This window comes from Molossus molossus, unplaced genomic scaffold (assembly GCF_014108415.1).
Source record: "Molossus molossus isolate mMolMol1 unplaced genomic scaffold, mMolMol1.p scaffold_m16_p_11, whole genome shotgun sequence".
Lineage (NCBI taxonomy): Eukaryota > Metazoa > Chordata > Mammalia > Chiroptera > Molossidae > Molossus > Molossus molossus.
In genome coordinates, this window is record NW_023425346.1 from 3,558,233 (window position 1) to 3,565,199 (window position 6,967).

Here is a 6,967-nt window from a genome sequence, read left to right on the forward strand (position 1 = left end):
AACTAAGAGCTTATTCACTTAAAAGATAAGCAAGATTGACAAACTTTTAACCAGGCTCATCAAGAAAAGCAGAGAGAGGACCAAAATAAATAAAATCAGAAATGAAAGAGAAGTAACAACCAACACCAAAGAAATACACAGGATTCTAAGAAAAATATTATAAACAAATATATGGCAAAAAAAAAAAAATTTTGACAATCTGTAAGAAATGGATAAATACCTAGAAACATACAATGAGAGAATCTGAATAGAGATATTAAAATGAATGTATTGCTTCGGCAGCACATATACTAAAATTGGAACGATACAGAGAAGATTAGCATGGCCCCTGCACGAGGATGACATGCAAATTCGTGAAGGCTTCCATATTTTTTTAATACCCTGGGGGAAAAAACTGTAATAAAAACAAAAACAAACCCCAAACAAACAAATTCTTGGACTGGATGGCTACACAGATGAATTTTACCAAATAATGAAATAACTAACACCTATCCTTCTCAAACTACTTCAAAGAATTTAAGAAAAGGGAAGACTACCAAGGTCCTTTAGAAGGCCAACATTACCCTAATTGCAAATTCATATGAAGACACCACAAAGAAATAAAATTATAGGCCAATATCCCTGATGAACATAGATGCAAAAAGCGTCAACAAAATATTACCAAACAGGAACCAGCAATATATTAAATAGATTACACCCATGATCGAGTGGAATTTATTCCAGAATATAAGGTTGGTGCAATATCCATGAATCAACAAAAGAAATACACCACATAAACAAAATTAAGAATAAAAATAACATAATGATATCAATAGATGCAGAAAAAGCATTTTATAAAATCTAGCACCCATTTATGATAAAAACTCTCAGCAATGTGGGAATAGAGGGTACATACCTCAACATAATAAAGACCATATATGACAAACCCACAGACAGCATATTTCAAACATTTCCATTAAGATTGAGAAAAAGACAGTGATGTCTGCTTCAGCCATTCATATTCGACATAATACTGAAAACCCTACCCACAGTAATCAGACAAGAAGAAGAAATAAAAGTCATTCAAATTGGAAAGAAAGAAGGAAAACTGTCATTATTTGCATATGACATGATACTATTTATAGACAACCTTAAGATTTCATCAGAAAAGTACAAGAACTGCCCTGGCCAGTTTGGCTCAGTGGTAGAGCCTCAGCCCCTGGACCAATCAGTCTCAGGTTCAATTCTGGCCAAGGACAGATATCCCTGCAGTTGCAGTTTGTCCCCGGCCCTGGTCGGGGTCATGCAGGAGGCAACCTGTCGATGTTTCTCTCTCTCTCCCTTTCTCTTCCTCCCACTCTATCTGAGGATGAATAGAAAATAAATAAATAAATAAATAAACAAACAAACAAACTACTAGAACTAATAAATGACTTCAGTAATGTAGCAGGGCACAAAATAAATATCTATAAATCAATTGAATATTTATGTAACAATAATGAACTATCAGAAAGGAAAACTAAGAAATAAATCCCATTTATAATTGCTTCAAACATAATAAAGTACCTAAGAATAAATTGAACCAAGAATGTAAGAAATATGTGCTTAAACATTTATGACATTGAAGAAAGAAATTCAAGAAGATACAAATAACTGGAAGCATATACCATACTCATGAATAAGAGGAATTAAAATCATTATAATGCCCACACTACCCAAAACTTTCAATAGAGTCAAAGTCATTTCTTTTTTTTCTTTTTTTTTTTTTTTTTTTTGGTGGTACGTGCCCCTAGCGGGAACCGAACCTGGGATTATCTGGTCTGCAGGCCAAAGCTCAACTGCTGAGCCAAACTGGCCAGGGTGAGACAAAGTCATTTCTATCAAGATACCAATGAAGTAAGTTACAGAACTAGAACAAATATTCTAAAAATTTATATGGAACCACAAAAGACCCCAAATAGCAACAGCAATCTTGGGAAAGAAGAACAAAGTTGGGGTAATCATGCTACCTGCTATCAAATTATATTACAAGGAATGGTACTGGCATAAAAACAGACATATAAATCATTAGGAAAAAAATACAAAGCCCAGACATAAACCCACACATTTAAGGGTAATTAATATTTGACAGAGGAGGCAAGATCATACAATGGGTTTAAGATAGTCTATTCAATAAATTGTGTTGGGAAAATTGGACAAAAACTTTCAAACAAATGAAACTAGACCACTGTCATACACTATACACAAGAACAAAATAAAAATATCAAAATGTATTAAAAACTTAAATATTAGACTTGAAAGCACCTAAATCCTTGGAGAAAACATAAGCAGTAAACTCTTGGACCTTTCTCATACTAATTATTTTTAGCTATATTGCCTTGTAGGGGAAACAAAAGAAAAAATAAAACTAACAATTCAATTAAAAATGGGTAAAGGACCTGAATAGATACTTCTCCAAAGAGGATATATACACAGCCGATAGACATATGAAAAGATGCTCATCGTCACTTACCATCAGAGAAATGGAAATTAAAACCGAAATGAGATGTCACCTCACACGGGTCAGAATGGCTATCATCAATAGCAAAAGTTAGTGAGAATGTGGAGGCAAGGGACTCCTTGTGCACTGTTGGGGGGAATGCAGACTGGCGCAGCCACTGTGGAAACATTACGGAGTAAAACCTAAAAATGGAACTACCTTAAGAACTAGCAATTATACTTTTAGGAATATCACTGAAGAACCCTGAAACACGAATCCAAAAATATATATATTCACCCTTATGTTTATTGCAGCATTATTTACAATAACCAAAATTTGGAAGCACCCCAAGTACCCATAGTTTATGAGTAGATAGAAAAGCTGTGGTACATTTACACAGTGGAATACTACTTGGCTGTTAAAAAGATGAAAATCTTAACCTTTGCAACAGCATGAATGGTCCTGGTGAGCATTATGTTAAGTGAAATAACTCAGGCAGAGAAAAACAAGTACCATATGATTTTACTAATATGTGGAATCTAATGAACAATATGAACTTACATGCATATAGAGACAGCCTCATAGATAGGAGCACACTGACAGCTGTCAGGTTGAGGGAGTTTGAGTGGTGGGTGTGTAGGTGGAAGAATTCAACAACAACAACAAAAATAGAGAGAGAAAGTACTTATGGATAGAGACACCAGTACGGTGATTCCTGGGGGAAGGAGGAGGGTATTGGGGGTACAAATGGTGATGGATGGGGACTTGACTTTGGGTGGTGAACACATAATACAGTGCACAAATAATTTGTTGTGGAATTGTGCCCCTGAAACTGGTATAATTTTGTTATCCAGTGTAAATTCACTGAAAATGAAAATGGTTTATAAATTTTAGTCTATTTTAAGCTGATTACAACTTAACTTCAACTGCATACATGACCTCTCATTTTGTCCCCCTTCAAATTTTATAATTTTGGTATCATAATGTATGTTTTAATATTATGCATTTATTAAAAGGTATTATAGGTATAGCTGTTTTTAATATTCTGTCACCTAGCATTTTTACTAGGATGGTGTTATTAACAAAACACCATATTTCAGTATTGGAGTATTCGGAATTTGACTATGTAGTTACCTTTATCAATGTATTTTAAATAATCGTTCTTTCTCTTTCTATGTTTTCATGTTACTGATTAGCATCCTTTAGCTTGAGAACATCTTTCAGATTTGTGGCAGGTATAATGTTGATAAACTTCCTCCACTGTTGTTGTTTGTCTGGAAATGTCTTTACCTGTCCTTCATTTCTACAGAACAATTTGCCAGATGAAGTGTTCTTGGTTGGCAGTTTATTTTTCCTTTCACAACAGTGAATATATCATCTTACTCTCTCATCTCATAAACTTTAAAAGCATCTGCAGAGATGTGTGCATGAACAATGGACATGGACAGCAAAGCTGGGGACAGGGCAGGAAGGGAGGAAGGGGGAATCAATGGGGGGGAAAGGAGAAACATCTGTAACAAAAATAAATTCATTAATTTAAAAAATTAATAAATAAATAATAAAACTTAAAAAATAAATAAATAAAAGCATCTGCAGAGAAATCTACTGATAGCCCTTACTGGTGATACATTTCTGTGTTCTTGCTGAATACAGATTCTCTTTGGCTTTGATCTTTTACATTAGTGTTGTATTATTTCTTAGAGAAGATCTTTGCGTTCAATTTGTTTGTGGACTATAAGCATTCTAAACTTAGAAAATAAACTTCTTCCCATGTTTAGGAAATTCTCAGTCATTATATTTTAAATAATCTTTCTGTCTCTTTCTCCCTCCTTTCTCCATCTAGTACTCAAATAATGTGTAGATTCTTTCTCTAAAGAGTATCATACAAGTAACATAGACTTTCTTCATACCTTCTTACTCTCTTTTTTTCCTTTTATTCCTCTAACTGATTAATTTCAAATTATCAGGCCTTGAGTTCGCTGATTCATTTACCTGCTTGACTCAGTATGATTTAGAACTTCTGTCAGGCAATTCATGTTTTTCCATTTCCTTATGGTCACTTATTGCATGTCTATTGTTTCCTTTGGTTATGTCTTTCTCCCTGCTTCTTTGGGCTCTGTGTAATCTCGCATATATGTCTGTGTATTTAAAGATGCAGTCACCTCTTCCACTTCATGAACTGAGTTCATAAAGGAAAGATCTTCACCTAAAAGTAGGGCATGTTGTGACCCTATTTCTAGGGCTTTGGGGCACAACATACCAAGAAATATGTTGGCTGCAGGTCTTGGGATCTTGCTGTCTCACTTGCTTATGATGTTGGAGTCCACAACATCAACAACTGGGTGATTCTCGGTGGAAGTTCTTGGGGTTCCACAATAGCAGCACTGGTCATCCGGGACCTCAGCGACACCTTCATGCCCTGTGACCAGGCACCAGTCCAGGCAGTGGTTGTATCCAGAACTGTTTCTAGACACACACACGGCCAATGGAGCTGGCTTTGGGTGCCTATATCATTGTGGGGGGTAGCAGCATTCAGAGGCTACAACTAGAACACAATCAGAAGCTATGACTAAGTATGGCTGCACTAGCAGCTACACAGGTCCTAGAAATTGGCTTGCACTTGTGTAGCTTCAGGGGCTTACCACAAGTATGTATAAGTCAGTGAAGGCTGGTGATGGGCATCTGGTCAGCAGGGTGAAGGTGTGTAGCTGCAAGAACCAGTTGAACTCGAGTCCTGCAGTGCAGGGCAGTGAAAAGAAACAGGTCTGAATCCAGAGACATGTATGTAAGTGTGCACGCTTGTGGCGGCAGGAACTCGCCCAGGTGCCCACATGGCACTGAAGGCCCACGACTGGAGTCAGGCCTTACTGTGCATGTGCCAGCACAGGGCTACGCAAGCCCACACACAGTGGGGTGCAGACACGGGGACTTAGCTGGATTCTTACATACATTCAGCTGCGGAAGCTGAAGTTGACTGTTGCCATGGATTTTGTGCCTTGGTATGCACTGGATGGTGGGTGCGGGGGAGAAATAGGGAAGAACTCAAGCAGCCTGTGGGAAGAAATGATACAAGCAGAATGAAATTGTACTTCCTACTGTGTTTTTGTGGTCATTCTCAGTTTTTGTTTTTGTTTTGTACCACTGTATTTCTGAATCTTATTAAGTGGTCTCCTGATCAATCCAAGAACTACTTTCATTAATGAGTATCTGTCTAGTTATTTGCCTCTGTGAAGGAATAGAGACTGAAACTATTGTAGAAATTTACCATATCCATGGATTGGAAGATTCTACTTAATCCCAATAAGTTTTTAATGTGATATTGTTGTGAAATTTACAAACTAATTCTAAAATTTATATGGGAAAGCAAAGGACCTTATATAAACACATTTTTGGGAAATAAACAAATTTGGAGGTCGTATACTACCATATTTCAAGGCTTAAAGCAAAAGCACATTTATCAGGACATTATGTTATTGGCATTAGGATGAACATATTGATAGAAATAATGCACTAGAATGTCCAGAAATAAGAACCACGCATACTCGATGAGTTGATTTTTGAGAGATTTACTAAACAATTTCAATACAGAATGGTAGTTTTTCAACACATTTTACAGAATTAATTGCATAGCCGTATCAAGAAAAGCAAAAAATAGAAGAGATAAGACATGGGAGAAAGAAGAAGAAGAAGAAGAAAAGGGCAGAGGGGAACCTCATAACTTTACGCTGTAGACAATGTTCAATTCAAAATGAATCTAAGATATACATAAAAACCATAAACTATGTGACGTCTAAAATAAAATATATCCCTTTTTTGGTGATTTTTGGCTAGCCAAACACTACCCAGATAGACATGAGAATCACAGTCACATAGAATAACCACAGATACATTAGATATCATTCAAATTATGAAGGTCTGTTCTTTGAAAGATGCTGGGAAGAAAGTTAAAAGGTTCTTCACAGAGTGGGAAAAAATCTACAGAACACTTATTGTATATAGGACTAAAATCTACGTTACATGAAAAAAGTGTGCACTTCAATAGATGGAAATCCTGCTCACAAAACACACAACAAACAATGCAGCCCTGCTCAGTGTGGCTCAGTCAGTCAGAGTGTCATTTTGTGTACCAAGGGGTTGGGGGTTCAGTTCCTGGTCAGGGCGCATACCCATGTTGTAGGTTCAATTGCCAACCAGGGTGCATACGTACTGGAGGCAACCTATCGATGTTTTTTTCTCTCTCTCTCAAATTACTAAAACATATCCTCAGATGAGGATCAAAGAACATTAAGAAATCAAACAAACAAAAGAAAGAAAAATTGAGAAGTATGAAAGAAATTTCAACATTATTTTTATGAAGGGAATGTAAATTAAACTCACAATACCCACTATGGACTAATTGACAGGGAGAAAGAGAGAGAACACTGATTACTAGAAAAATGGAGAGCAACTAGAACTCTCATGACTGGCTGCAAGGCAAATCATTTGGTTCCTTTGGAAAACAACTCAGCT

General features: G+C 36.4%; 1 non-coding gene across 1 annotated transcript; it reads left to right on the forward strand.

Moving 5' to 3' along the window:
* The first annotated feature begins 267 nt into the window (after positions 1 to 267).
* Positions 268 to 373, forward strand: LOC118625980. Its single transcript, XR_004958813.1, has one exon. It is a non-coding gene; the product is annotated as a U6 spliceosomal RNA (small nuclear RNA).
* Positions 374 to 6,967: the final 6,594 nt, after the last annotated feature.